The sequence below is a fragment of the Durio zibethinus genome, chromosome 21 (assembly GCF_047325235.1).
Source record: "Durio zibethinus cultivar Kanyao isolate XHJ-2024 chromosome 21, ASM4732523v1, whole genome shotgun sequence".
In the NCBI taxonomy this organism is placed as follows: domain Eukaryota; kingdom Viridiplantae; phylum Streptophyta; class Magnoliopsida; order Malvales; family Malvaceae; genus Durio; species Durio zibethinus.
The window spans coordinates 10,390,935-10,407,033 of record NC_143182.1 but is presented as its reverse complement, the minus strand read 5'-3'; the positions used below and the strand labels follow the sequence as shown (position 1 = coordinate 10,407,033).

General features: G+C 33.3%; 1 pseudogene; it reads right to left on the bottom strand.

Moving 5' to 3' along the window:
- Positions 1 to 10,785: 10,785 nt before the first annotated feature.
- Positions 10,786 to 15,659, bottom strand: LOC111306207 (transcriptional regulator STERILE APETALA-like; annotated as a pseudogene).
- Positions 15,660 to 16,099: the final 440 nt, after the last annotated feature.

Below are 16,099 nucleotides of genomic sequence, written 5' to 3'. Positions count from 1 at the left end.
TACCAAACCATATTAGGCCATTGATAAATGCTTTGATTGATAGGCAAGCAAGCTATATGAAAAGAGGGATAGAAGAAGTTAAAACTCAAATGGCTAAAGTGTTTGAAGCCTTAGTCAAAGCTAATATATTGAAGTCAATAAAACCTCAGCAATGCTCTAAAATGATTGACCCCATTGAGAGTTGTAATTATCACAAAAGTGCTTTGGGACATTCTACTAAGAGTTATTACCAATTTTATCAAGAGGTATAAAAGTTAATGGATACTGATCGAATAGAGTTTTACGAAAAAAAAAAGAGTTAATGAAAGCTGAAGTGTCTATCACTGATTCAAAGAATAAGTTTACACATAGATCGATAACTATTTATTATGATAAAAAGCTGACACTGAAGCTAGAAAGCTTATTTTTTGATCAGTAGTGACAATTAAAGTTTTTGACTTTTTTTCATATCAGAATGATAAAGTAATACCATGAAAGTATGATTATAATGTCGTAGTCAATCCAGATACTACGAACATAATGAGCGTAAGAGGCATGACTCAAAGTGGGAGGTGTTATACCCTAAAAGCTCTAAAAAAAGCTAGAAAAAAAAAAGCTAAGGTAGGAAAAAAAAAGAAAAGTCAGAGTAATCCTGTTGTAGCCCTAGAAAAAAAATGTCAGAAGTCGATCTCTGAACGTGAAGCTTATGAATTCTTGAAGCTAATAAAATATAGCTAGTATAGCATGGTAGAACAGTTGAACAAGATGCCAAGTAAGATTTCGTTATTGTCATTATTGCTTAGTTCGGAGTCACACCATAATGCTCTGTTAAAAATGCTAAATCAAGCATATGTGTTTTATAATGCTTCTGTTAAATATATAGAACAACTTGTTGGCAATCTGATAATTTCAAACTATATCCCTTTTAGTGATGAAAAGATCTCTCTTGAAGGTCAAAAAAGTACCAAAGCTCTCCATATTACTGTAAAGTGTAAGAGTCATATAATGGCTAAGATTTTGATTGATAATGGCTTATTCATCAATGTTATGCCCATGACTACTTTGACAAAATTACTTGTGGATGAATCTTATATGAAACCTAATCATATGATAGTTCGAGCTTTTGATGAGACCTGAAAAGATGTGCTAAAAGATATAAAAATGTCATTACAAATTGGCTCGTGCACTTTCAATGTAAAATTTTAAGTTATGAAAATCTCTTTCTTGTATAATTGCTTGTTAAGTAAGTCATGAATTCATATAATGGATGTTGTTTCATCCTCATTATGTCAAAAAATCAAATTCATTATTGATGAAAAATTGATATGTATGGTAAAAGAAAAAGATTTACTGGTCACCCAACCGGTAAATATTCTTTATGTAAAAATAGCAGATGAAGCCCTAGAGTGCTCATATAGATCTTTTGAGATTGTTAATGTAATATATGTAGCTGAAGGATCTAAATTATATTCACCACATCTATCTACGACTTTTAAAATGGTCATTAAATAGCTCATTGAAATGGGATGGCAACCTGAAACTGGACTAGGGAAAAACCTATAAGGAATCATAGAGCCACCTGTAATGTATGACAAGAAAGACATATTCGGCTTATGATATAAGTAAATAAAATGGGACAAAATGAAAATGGTGAATGAGAAAAAAGATAAGAGAATTGCTAATCTTAGGGGATATGAGCCGAAATCAGAGCCTATGGTCATTTCATACCTCTATGATTCTTTTCATTCATGAGGATATATTTACCCAGATTTGCCTAAAGCCCTGAGTGCAGGATTCATGGAAAAGTTTTCAGAGCTGGCCATTCAAATAGTGGATGACGAAGAAAAGAATAGTTGAAATGAAGAGCTATTCTGCACTCTTGTCCTTCAGATTTTGAGCTGAATAATTAGAGAATCATAGAGTTGGCTGTTGTCTTTAAAACTTCTGAAAAGTAATGTATTATGAAACTTTAAATTTCTAATTACTTTCTATGAGCATTGGGTGATCTTTTGTGGTGTTTTTATGTTTGTCATTTTAATAAAAAACTTAGAAGATGCATCCGTATTTCTTCTATTTGTTTTCACTTTCACTTGTTCAAATCATTTCCCTTTTTATTTTGCTTTAATCATTTTTTTTCATTCCATTTTTGTGTGCCAATATTCTGTTCATCTTACCCTTTTGTAGGGTCCCCAATAATGAACGTGAAGATAATCATGACAATAATCTCATATTTGATTTTGAAAACTTAATTCATGTTGATGAACTTGATAATGAGAAATATTAGGATAATTACACACTACCTTTTGATTTGTTAAAATTAATAAAACATAAAGATAAGTCAATTGAACCTCACTAAAAAATTATTAAATTAGTCAATTTGAAAGACGATGAAAACAAAAAAGAGGTTAAAGTTGGTGCATCTCTTTTACCATCTGAAAGGCAGAAGCTAAAAGAGCTGTTTTGAGAATATGTAGATGTGTTCGCGTGGTCTTACCAGGATGTGTCCAGACTCAACATTGATATTATAGAGCATAAGTTATCTTTGAAACCAGAATGTAAGCCAGTATAATAAAAGCTAAGGCGTATTAAGCTAGAGATACGATTAAAAATTAAAGAGAAAATGAAAAAATAGTTTGATGTAAAATTTTTGAAGGTGGCAAAATATCCTGAATGAATAGCTAACATAGTGTCAGTTTCCAAAAAGAATGGAAAAGTGAGAATGTGTGTCGATTATAAAGACCTAAATAAGACAAGTCCCAAAGATAACTTTTTTCTACCCCATATTGATACTCTAGTAGATAATATTGCTAGGCACTCCACATTTTCCTTTATGGATGGCTTCTCAGGCTATAATCAGATCAAGATGGCATGAGATTATATGGAGAAAACCACATTTATGTCCATGTAAGGAACATTTTGTTGCAAAATCATGCCTTTGGGATTAAAAAATGCTAGTGTTACTTATCAAAAAGTAATTATGACTCTCTTTCATGATATGATGTATAAAAAGATAGAAGTATATGTGGATGATATGATCGTAAAATCTCATAAAAGAGAGGATCATGTAGTCAATCTTAAAAAGCTGTTTGACAGGTTAAAAAAATTTCAACTGAAGTTAAATCTTGCTAATTGTACATTCGGTGCTAAATTAAAAAAAAATTATTGAGCTTTGTGGTTAGTGAAAGAGGAATCGAAGTGGATCCGGATAAGATACAAGCCATCCAAAACTTATCTCCTCTTTGTACCCTAAAAAAAGTATGAGGTTTCCTAGGGAGATTGAACTATATTGCTCGTTTCATCTCTCAACTCACTTATAAGTGCGATCCCATTTTTAAGCTTCTTAGAAAATAGGATTCAAAAAAATGGAATGATGAATGCCAAGAAGCTTTTGATAAGATTAAAGAATACTTGTCAAATTCGTCCATGTCCATGCCATAAGTTTTGAGAAAACCTTCAATTTTGTCCTTAATAATGCATGAAAATTCAATAGGATGTGTGCTGGGGTAAAAAGATGAAACTAACAGGAAAGAACGAGCAATTTACTGCTTGAGTAAGAAATTCATTGATTACAAGTCCAAGTATTCTCTATTAAAAAAGATGTGTTATGCATTGGCTTGGACAACTCAAAAGCTCCGATAATACATAGTTTATCACACTACTTGGATTATAACAAAGTTGGATCCTATCAAGTATATCTTTGAGAAGTTGTCATTAACAGGGAGAATAATGCGATGGTAAGTTATGCTTTTAGAATATGTTATTGTTTATATGACGCAAAAGGCTATTAAAGGAAGTGCGATAGTTGAGTTTCTTGTCGATCGTGCAACTGAAGATTATGAGCCAATGAAAATGAATTTTTTTTATGAAGATGTGATAGCCTTTGAAGAAAATGAACCTGTTGGGAAGTCTTGGATGATGTATTTTGATGAAGCCATTAATACTTTAGGCCATAGTATTGGGATAATTTTAATATCTCTCGATGAATATTATTATTCCATCACAACCTGGTTAAATTTTAGTTGCATAAATAATGTGATTGAATACGAGGCCTGTGTTATGAATCTACAAGCAGCGATTGAAAAAAAGATTAAAGTGTTGGATGTGTTTAGAGATTCAGCTTTAGTCATCTATTAGTTATGATGAAAATGGGAAACAAAAGATTCTAAGTTAATCTGATATCATAAATACATCTCTGAGTTGGTTAAATAATTCAAAAAAGTTCAATTTGAGCATTTACCAAAAAAAGAGAACCAAATTACTGATGCACTAGCTACTCTAGCTGCAGTGATTAAAATATATACAAATATTGAAATCTAACCTATCAAGCTGAATGTAAGGGATGAACCAGCACATTACTCAGGTGTTGAAAAAAAAGTTGATGAGAAGTCATGGTATCATGATATTATGCAATACATTAAAAGCCAACAATACCCAGAACATGCAAAAAAAATGATGAAAGGACTATCAAAAGATTGGCTATGAGTTTTTTTCTAGATGAAAATGTCCTCTATAAAAGAGGTCGAGATAAAGTGCTCTTAAGATGTGTGAATGTAGATGAAACAAAGAAGATTATTAAAGAAGTGTATGATGGAGTTTGTGGGGCACATACAAATGGTCATATGATGGCTAGACAAATTATGAGAGCCAATTACTATTGGTTGATAATAAAAAGTGACTGTATTAATTATGCTAGAAGATGTCATAAGTGTCAGATCTATACTGACAAGATCCACGCTCCTCCAATAACATTACACATTTTGGCTCTTTCGTGGCCATTCTTTATGTGGGGCATGGATGTCATCGGTCTCATTACTCCAAAAGCTTCGAATGGGCATAGATTCATTTTTGTGATGATTGATGACTTCATAAAATGGGTAAAATATGTATCATATGCTGTGTGACCCGATCTATTGTATGCAGGTTCATAAAAAAAGAGATAATATGTAGATATGGGCTTTCAGAGATAATTATTTCTGATAATGCCAAAAACTTGAATAGCAAAATGATGAATAAAGTGTGTATTCAGTTTAAGATTCATCATCGTAATTCAGCACTATATCGTCCAAAGATGAATGGGGTAGTGGAGGCTGCAAACAAGAATATCAAAAGAATCTTGGAGAAAATGACTGATTCTTATAAAAATTGACATGAAAGTTACATTTTGCTTTGCATGCTTATAGAACACTAGTCTGAACATCTACTGGGGCCATCATATTCTCTTTAGTATATGAAATAGAAGTTGTGTTACCTATCGAGATGAAGATTCCCTCGTTGAGAGTCCTGATGAAAATAGAGTTAGAAAAAATAGAATGGATTCAAAATCGTTACGAGCAATTGAACCTCATTAAAGAGAAAAGACTTACAGCACTTTATCATGGTCAATTATATCAAAAGAGGATGATAAGAACACATGACAAGAAAATCCATCCTCGTTGCCTTAAGAAAAAAGACTTAGTGCTGAAAAAAGATCCTTCCAAATCCATATGACAATCGAAAAAAATAGACACCAAATTGGGAAGGCCCATACGTGGTGGCAAAAGCCTTTTTTAATGAGGGCATTAATTTTGCCAAAAATAGATAGAGGTAATTTACCTACTCCAATAAATTCAGATGTTGTAAAGAAATATTTTGCTTAAAAAAAAAGAAAAACAATGACTTATCTAAGTCGAAACCTTGAAAATGTGACTTGAATGCGAAGGAGAAGCATCATCAAGAGAAAATCCCACAACACAAGGGTAAATGTAGTTTGACAAACTCTGAAAAATCAAAGAATTCATTTGATTTAGTTTTTTGAAGAAAAAAGTATTGTTAAGAAAGAATACAATGGTCAGATGTTTAAAACAGATTGGTCATATGGCAATTGTGGAGAATTCTGATAAAATAAACCAAAAAATGAGAGATTTCGATAACCTTTTTACTACAATGAATAATTTTAATTGTATTGCCTACATTGCATTTAGAACACTTAGTACATGCATCCATGAGCAGTTATAATAAGGACAGAGACTTTTCATTTCCTAATAAAAAATAAGATTTTGATATTTAGATGAAGATAACAATCAAACAAAAGATTTCAAAAAAGAAAAATTTACTTGTTCAAAGATGAAAGTCGATTTTGAGAAAAAATAAGAAAGATTTTAAAGTTGTTGAGCCTTTGCTGAAAGGAACTTTTTTCAATATAAGATTTTAAAGTTGTTGAGCCTTTGCTGAGATGAGCTTTTTTCAAGATAATATTTTAAAGTTGTTGAGTCTCTACTGAGATGAGTCTTTTTCAAGATAAGAATTTTAAAGTTATTAAGCCTCTGCTGATAAGAGTTTTTTTCAAGACAAAAATTTTAAAGTTGTTGAGCATCTGCTAAGATGAGCCTTCTTCAAGATAAGAATTTTAAAGTTGTTGAGCTTCTGCTGAGACGAGCTTTTTTTCAAGATAAGAATTTTAAAGTTGTTGAACCTCTATTGAGAGGAGCCTTTTTCAAGATAAGATTTTAAAGTGTTGAACCTCTGTTGAAAAAAACCTTTTTCAAGATTTAAATTTTAAAGTTATTGAGCCTCTACTGAGAGGAGCCTATTTCAAGATAAGATTTTAAAGTTATTGAGCCTCTGCTGAGAAGAGCTTTTTTCAAGATAAGAATTTTAAAGTTGTTGAGCCTCTATAGAAAGGAGCTTTTTTCAAAATGAAAATTTTTAAAATCGTTAAGCCTCTATTGAGAGGAGCTTTTTCAAGATAAGATATTTTAAAATCATTGAGCCTCTATGTGAGGAGCTTTTTCAATATGAGAAGTTTTAAAGTTGTTGAGCTGCTGTTGATAGAAGCTTTTTCAAGATAAGTTTTAAAATGTTGAGCCTCTGCTAAGATGAGATTTTTTATAAAAAAATTTAAAGTTATTGAGCCTATACTTAGAGGAACTTTTTCAAGATGAATTTTAAAGTTGTTGAGCCTCTACTTAGATGAGCTCTTTCAAGATAAATTTTTAAAATTGTTGACTCTCTACTAATATGAGCTTTTTTCAAGATATTTTAAAGTCGTTAAGCTTCTACTTAGAAGAGTTTTTTTTTTTAATTTTTAAAAATATCATTGAAACTCTGTTTAAATGAACCTTTTTTTTTAAAAAAAAAAGAGATTTTATGCTTAATGTTTCTTCTTTCTAAACAAAATGGTTGTCTGTTTGTCTTTGCCTTATTTTTTATTTTTAGAAATAAGTAAATAGAGGTAGCTATAAACATATTATTATATTTTTTTTTTCTTATTGTTCTTATTTTTTCTTTCTTTTTCTTTCTTTTTCTTCCTTATCCAATTCAAGTTGACTAAAGGATGAGTGCATTAAATGCACCATAATCGAAAAGTCTAAAATCTCAGCCCCACCACTGACAATCGCCTGACACATTGCCTAACTTGATAGTATGGATTTGGGTTGAAAATATGATATTCGAATCTCACAAAATCTGAGATTTGAATCCTAAAAAGCTTTATAAATAAAGCTTGTTCAAAAAAACTACCAAAAATTTTTTTAAAAAAAGCTTTCTGTTAAAAAAAGATACCCTATAAAAATTTAAAAAAAAAGCAAAAAATTCAAAACATAGTCCTTTGGAATGAGGAACCCAACGTCAGCATAAAAAAATAATAAACAAACACAAAAAAAAAATTTAGCCTAAACTTTTAGGCTAGATCTACATCGTTTGAAGCCTTTTTTTTTCATGAAACGGAGGCTGGATCTATGTTTAGAGGGTTGAGGGAAACATTTTGGTGTCTTTTTTTTACTTTTCAATCACCGACGATGGCAGCTTGGACCGATGACGGCTACGACGACGACGACGATGATGATGACGACCTGTCGTCCCTCCCTTAGGTTTTGTCTGAGAGAGAAGGGAGAGGTTTTTTTTTTAAAGAAGAGAGAATGATTGAAAAAAGAAAATTTAGGCCCTTTTATATAAATTACCAAAACCAAAATGACGTCGTTTCAATAAGGACTAAAACGACGCCGTTTTAACCTCTGAGGATTCGCGTGTCAAATTGTGACTCGACCTGCAACTTGCTTCTATTTAGCCTTTGATTGATCCAGTTGAATTGACCCAGATTGAACTGAACCGTCTCGAACCAGATCGAACCTCCTGAACTAGACCGAACCGCTGACGCTAGACTAAATCACACATTGACCGGACCGTTGACCAATCCGGTTCAGGTCAAAAAAATTTTTTTTAATTTTTTATATATTATTTTTGTTATTTTAATTATTATTCTTGATATTTATGCATGTTAAATTGTTTAAATTTACCGAAATAAATTTTTTTTGTTTATAATAATTATTATTAAAAATAAATGATGAAATATATATAATAAAATTTTTTATAATTTTGAATAAACTTTATAAAATAATTGGTAAAAAAGGTTATAATTAAATAAAAATAATATGAAACAATAAAAAAATGTAAGAAAAAGAAATTTTTATTCGATGATAAGATTCAAAGGTACTCCGAGTAGTGATGCCTACGAAATCTCTAGGTGAGAAGATTTTTTTAAAATACTACCAGTATATTAGAGTATTTATAAAAATTTTTCAATATAATAAAATTTTTCTTTTTGTTAATAAAAAATAAAAACTTATTAATTTATTAAAAAATAATAATATAAAAAAGAAAAAAAAGAAGTTTTATCCGATGATGGGATTCTAAAAGTATTTCGAGTAGTGATAGTTTACGAAATTCTTAGGTGAGAAGATTTTTTTAAATATTATCAGTGTATTGAAATATTTATAGAAAAACTTCAATATAATAAAAAAAAATTTCTTCAAAAATTTAAATTAAAAATAAAAAATTAATAAAATTTTTGAAAAAGAAAATAAAATGTGTGCATCAACATGATAACATTCTGCATTACATGCATTATATAATTTTTACGAAAAGTAAATTCGGACCTCCGAAAATAAGATTCTAAGGTATTCCGAGAAACGATGCCTAAAAAATCTCTAAGTGAGAAAAAGTTCTTTTAATATTACCAATGTACTTGAATATTTTAAGAATTATTTCAATAAAATGGTTCAAATTTATTTTTCTCGAATTAAACTTGAATAATAAATAAAATAAAATAAAAACAAAAAAAATGAAATAAACAAAAAGAAATCAAAGAAATTACTTTATAAACACTGAAATTAAAACTGTTTTTTATCAAAATCAAAAGATAACACGTAATTAAGTGATACCATTTTTAAATGGGCGTCATGGGGGTGTTAATCATTTTTCACACATAACCAACTCCCAAACCCATACTGTTTCACAAACTATAAAATTATTTTTTTAATAGATTTTAATTAATTTTAAAATCTTATTAAAATGTTAAATTTTAATAGGTGGTCAATCACACCTAGCCAAAAAAAATTAGTGGCAACTTCGTTATTTTTTATTCTATTTTTAAATTCGTCGGACGGACACAAAACTGTTACGACAAGCATGATGCACCTTGATGTTCCATTTCATTTTATTGAAAAATTGGATAAGATGAAGATGATTAATACTGACGACCAGCTTCAATGCCATAGCTTTTTCAGTATAGCAATGACACCTTATGTTTAAGCCGGAAGATTAAAAATAAGGAAAGATATTGCAAATGCTAGAATTTTAACTCTGATATGTTGGATGTTACTTAATAGGAAGATAAGAGTATTTTCCTTCCATTTCCTGGAAAAATGGGAAAATCATCTGTCTCACATATATGAATATTTGATTATAACATGAAAAAAAAAAAAAAAGTGCAACAGATTGCGGATACATGAAAGATCGATGATCAAAATCATGCAATCTGAAACAACAAATACCCATTTACAACTGTCCAAAGAAGATGGTTCACAAATGCACACTTAAATGCATAGTGTATGTATAGTTTTGAAAACATATATATGTGTATACACCAACAAAGTATTTGTACGGTGGAACTTGAAAAAATATTTACTCTTACCAATGTCAATATGGATTACTGCTATCAAATTCATTCATTTTGGCCTATTAAACTAGAATATCATCTTGATCATGCGACTTGAACTAATGAATCAAACGAGGGAAGGTGCCAATATTAAAAACCAAAATACCACCTTAAACAGTGGAGCTGAACAGTTGGGATACAATCAGCATAGACAGAAACCTTTCCTTTGTCAGGTAGCAAATGCATTTGGGTTTTCCAAGTTCAGCCCGCAGTAACCCATAACAAAGAGTTACTAGTAGTTACTTCACCACGAAGAAATGTTGAAAGGTGACAAAGATCGTAAAATACCTTGTCAATGGCAATAACATAAGCTGCGCCAAGCCTAACTCTGGTAGTCTGGCTCAACCATTAGCCTGTCGGGGAATGAGTCCACCAAGTCTTTGAATTGAAAGATACATGGCCAAACACACTCAAGTGCAAAAGTACATTTAATTTTCACTATAGCGATTAAAGATTCACACCACACTTTTGGGGATCACAATTCACCATTTTAGAACATTCAGCTTCCACATTTTTTTTTTCATATTTTGACAGTTAAAGTCCATATCTATCGATATCATATTCATTCCTATGATATTTAATTTAATATGTTTTACAAGAACTCCATCCGGATATGAAAATTGCCCGGTGATTGTGTAAACCCAAACACACGAACTACCATTGCAGCATGATGGGCCAAAGGATATATTATCAAAATTAATGAACATGAATTTTATAAGCAGAAAAGCAACAATAACAATATTAAAAATTTTCCTTTTTAAAAAAAATGCATTCTTTTACTAAATGAAAGAATACAAAAAATTAGAAACCAAATGTTGTGGATTAATATTGGAATCCAAGAAAATACCCAACTAAGATCAGAAATGACCCCACTTGCCTACCCAGGAAAAGCCATTTCCATCTCTCTCCATTCTCGGCACTTGGCAATTCCCCTTCAATTAAAAATATAAGTACAGTGCAGAAGAAAGGCACAACTCGAAGGAGATAGAGATAGAGAGAACTATGGACCCATAGGGCTTTGTTCTGCCATCTTTTGTTTGCTTTTTTTTTTTTTTTTTACTTTGTTAATTTCAGTAAAAACACCAATTTAAACCAGTTTCCCTAGGGAAGTCATTGGTCAACACCGGGACACTCTCCCCGACCAATTTTTTTCAAAACCCAAAAAAGTTCCCAAAACAGCGAATCCCACGCCCATCCACATCCCTCTTCCGTCTTCTACCAATATCACTTCCCCAAAGTGCATTTTCTCTGACTCGCTTCCCCCACCTCGGGCCCTTCCCTTCCATATCCCTAAGATCACGCTCCTGTCACCATCCCCCTTACCCACCTATGCCCTAAAATCCATACCCTGTCACTCGCTCTTACCCTACTGCGCACCAAAATGCCATAGATGTATCGTCGTGTCACTACTTGCTGCTGCCACGTGCCTGTCACCCACCACCATCCCGTTAACCGCCCTATGTTCCCATTAAAACGATACAAGTGTTGCCCAGGCTGATGCTCTATGCCCCACACCCTAATTACACCTGCGGCGCATATTAGCGCGTATCCTAAGTTCATGCAACCCATGGCGTTCATCTGCTGTGTGTTAAACCTACACAGCTCCTCCAACGTATCCACCCGGCGTACGACGGCCCACCCACGGCTGTCCACCGTAATGAACGCCTCGTTGTTGGTATCCAAGGAAGTCACTATAAGCCCTCTCGTACTCTCCTGGTCGTGCAATGGAAACTCGGGATACCTCAAATCCAAAACCATGTACCTCGAACTCGTAGATGCCACCGCGGATTCCTGGCTCGTCATCCTGACTCGGCCTAAGGTTTCAGTCAACCTGGTCAACATGTTTCAACCCCTCAGGGCTTCTGGGTCAGTCAAAGTTGCGTTCACGAAGACTAGCTCTTCAGTGTTACCATCCCAAATGTGGAAAGAACGGCCAGGTACGCCTGCGTAAAGGCCCACCCACCAGCGCCCACATCCGGTGAAGTCCACCAATGCACCGTCGTCCACGACGTTACCCATGTGAGCCCTGCGCGCTTGGGGCTGCCCGTCTATGATTGCCACGTGGATGTCGCCATCCAAGGTGGCGAAAATGATCCTGGGGTCCGAGATGACAATACCAGCTACGGCGCGTGAAAAGCGGCCTAAACGATCACGGTGGTGGGGATGGAAGGTGCAGACTTGTAAGCCGGTGGCAAGGTCGAAGAGGCGAACGATGCCATCAGTGAAACCGCAGGCAAGGTGGGTGTCAGAGAGGTTAAGGCAACGGCACGTAAGCCCATCCGGTATGTCCACGCAGGTTGGATCGAAATGGTGGGTCTCGTAAAATGATCTCCCATCACGAAAATTCTGAAACGTTTGATGACGGTATACGTATTCCTCACGCCACGTGGCCCTCATGCGGTGGTCCGGGCCCATATGATGCTTGTGAGACGGTGCTACAGTGGATCAGAACTAGAGACAGCTTGCCACGTGGAACAAACCTGAATGCAAACAAATTCCTTGTAAGAAAAATCAGAAAATAAAAAAACGAAAGTACAAATTATTAGCACATGCATCCACGTAAATCTGTATAAAACTTTAGAGTTGCAATTCATAAAAGCAGAAAAAATGAAAACGAAAGAAGCTTAACCATAATTAAAAAAGATAGAAACAGACAACAAGAATCGCGAAGATGATGTAATAATTAAAATATGCGTTACGTTAGTATTCGTATAATTGGAAGACAAGCTATTTATTGCTTAATAAAGGTTGTGGATTGATCCAGCAAAAGTCGGTTGATGAGAGCAGCAACAACGTAAAGAAAAGGATTCAGTTCAGGAAGCAATGCGCTTTTTAACAGTGGCACCAACCATTCCATGCGCGTAAAGGGCTTTTAATAACGAGAGAGTTGAAGCTGGCCAGGCAGCGATTGGCCGGTAGGAGAGAATATGCCATAGAAAGAGCAGATCACAGAAAAAGGTTGTTTTAGGGTTCAGATGTCAGAATCAGCCAGAGCTCTTAATGAAAAGAAAAAGGGCGTTATTTGTTTCGATAAAATTTTATTGTTTTTCATTTCTTAAAAATATCAGTGTTGAATCGACTTGTCTTGTAGCATAGATTAGTAGTCCAATAACCTAATCACATATCCTACTCGGTCAGGGAGAGTGTGACAGCTCTTTCTCTTTCCAAACCCTTTTGTTTCAAACAATTTTTCTTACAATTAATCGGTCGATTTATCTTGGTTTCATGAGAGACAGCCAACAAGAGAACAAAGTTACAGAATTTGCAGCTGCTGCTGCAAGAAAATGACAGAATCCTCAGAGAAAATGACCTTAAATGTGAAGATCATGAGAAAATGAGAAGCACGATATTCTTGAATGATTTTATGCATTATGAGAATTTGAGAGGAAGGAAAAATGACAAGGAGGGATACTATTAGCTGTGGTATATAAAGAGTTATATATACAAACACTCACGTAAAAGCACGGTATGGCAACTTTCGAGCGTGCTTCAATAGCTAAGCGTATCATGTATATTAATTTATATTTGATATATATTATTAATGAATTAAATAATGATAATTTATTAATAAAATAAATCAAATAATAATATTTTATTAATAAATAATTTATTTTAATTTTTATATATTTGTTTTAAAAATTAATATTTATTTATTAATAAATTATCATTATATGATTCATTGAAAAAATATAAAATTTATATATTAATAATATATTATATTATATATATATATATATATATATATATATTCCTCTCTCTTTCATTTCGAAGAAAGGGTTGGCCAAAGGCCTGTCTCGTTAAAAGCAGAGAATCTAATAGCCTTCCCCAGCTTACCTTTTTTTGCTCTGTCTTTGACTCTACCCCATGCTTCCACTTCCCACATACTTGCTCCAGCCCAGTCCTCCTAGTATATGTTTCACTTGGTTTTGGCGACCCATCTATAGATCGACCATTATTATTATAATGAAAAGATTGGATTTACTTCCTTTCTTTTAAACATTCATAATAATAATTATTAATTATTATATGATTGTTTATTTATTAATAAATGATGTTTGACCGAGTAAAGTACTGAACAATAAAACACCAAGGAAAGAAAAATCTTAACTTCTTCCATTAGTCTTTGAATAAGCCTTAAGCAAAGGCTTGAATGTTTCCGCTTATAATTATTATATAAATTTAAATGCTTTACTATGTGTTGGTTGTGAATTACTTATCATTTTCTTACTCTGAATCATTTTCTTGATTTATTCATTTTTGAGTCACAGCAGACAATAATAAGCATTTGAATTGAAATTACTACTAAGATTTTAAGATTTAAAACAACGGTTTATGGTATGATCATGTAATTTAAATGTTGCAAATCTGGTTTAACTTGATTACCGAAGCTTTTCCATTAACATGCTCCTGCAATGAAAATTGTTATGGCTTGACTGGGGTAAAAAACTGTAGATGCGCCTGATCTCGTTTGACACATAAAATGACAGACATTATTACAAAATGAGATTGAAGCATCAAGCGCAGAGCATGCTGTGAACTTGGGGAGAAAGAGAGAGTAGTGCCTACACCTAAAGTCCTTAACTATTTCTACATATATATATGTATGTATATAAGAGGCAACAGTCCCTATATATCTAAGAAGTTTCCAGCAAATGTTAGACTTACATGAGCAAGGTAAGGGACATGCAAAAGACCATTGCCTTAAATCATGCAATTAAAGTAGGCCTCAAAGGTCTCTACATTTGAGCATTTGGAAAGAAAGAATCCCATGGATTTACTAGCAGCATATGGTTTAAAAGGTCAGTCAAAAAGTTGAAAGGAGTTCTAGAGCTTAAAAAAGGATCATACCAAGAAAGGGAAAAAGGAAATTCAAAAACCCCAAAAGCCATTTTTCCTCTTAACAAGTGAAAAGAGGTCCAAAAATAGACATTTCGGTTGTGGTAAAAAGGAATTGGAGTAACTAACATTGCCGAGATGAATGAAACTACACCATCCGAAAGGGACATAAATTTGATAGAAATGGACCCATCCAAAGTCAGTTCCCTTCCCAGAGGCAGTTTCCTCCTTGGATGCTACTACATCCAAGACTAGACACTATATATCCGCTTTCACTCTGCTCTCTTTCATTGATTAGAATTTCTCAAGAAGGAAAAAAAAAAGACCAGAATCTGTAAAATTACAGTGTTTTTTCAGGGTTCATAACGATATTGTTGACCAGACTCAAATTTTGTCCTTTCCCAGAACTTCCTATCTTCTTAATGTAGTGATTTTGCTGTGCCCTCCCCATGCCATTAAGATTGAAATGAAAACATATATTCTAAGTTGATAAAAAAAAAAATGGTAACAAAAACAAAATCCGAATCAAGAATTCCCTAATTCAATCAATTCCATCTCCTTAAAATCAATAAAAAAGAAATATGAAGAAAAGGGCATTGCAGATGATAAGAAAGAAACCTACCTGAAACACATTGGCAACTGCAGCAGCTGCGGCAAGGCGGCCAAATGAACGAGAAGCACCAATGGCAACTTGGACAACAAGATCTTCAACAAAAGGCCCTGGCCAGATTTCATTATTGGCACGTCTACGAGTTCAAGATGGGCCTTCGAAATCACCAGCACCTCTTCTTGCACCATTGCCATTGCCATCTTCAGAAGAAGACGATGACGATGAAGAAGAAGACATAATTTGTAAGTGGAAAAACTACAAAGGGAGAAGAAAGATATGGGCTACAAGGAAACAAGGACAAAAAGGCGTCGATAAAGACAGCACCTGAAGGACCTAAAAGAGGGTGTTTGGAATTCTTGGATAGATATATATATATATATATATATATATATGAGATGAGAATTTCATCACTTTATTTTATGTTATACTATCCATACATATTTTTTTACATACAAAATACACCATTTATCAGTATATCTATATATATACACATAAATATATCTAATAAAGTTATTATTTGGTATTTTTTAGAGGTTTCCCCGCCCAGCAAAGACGGCGGGGACTTTGTTTCAGTTACGCAAGCGAAACTGATGGACTTTTCGATTTGCCACAGTGTTTTCAGGTGCTTTGCTAGGCGTATCTCTCTTTTGTCCAACTTTCTCCTTTATCCTTTGTTAGTACCATTTGGGTTCAAAATAGAA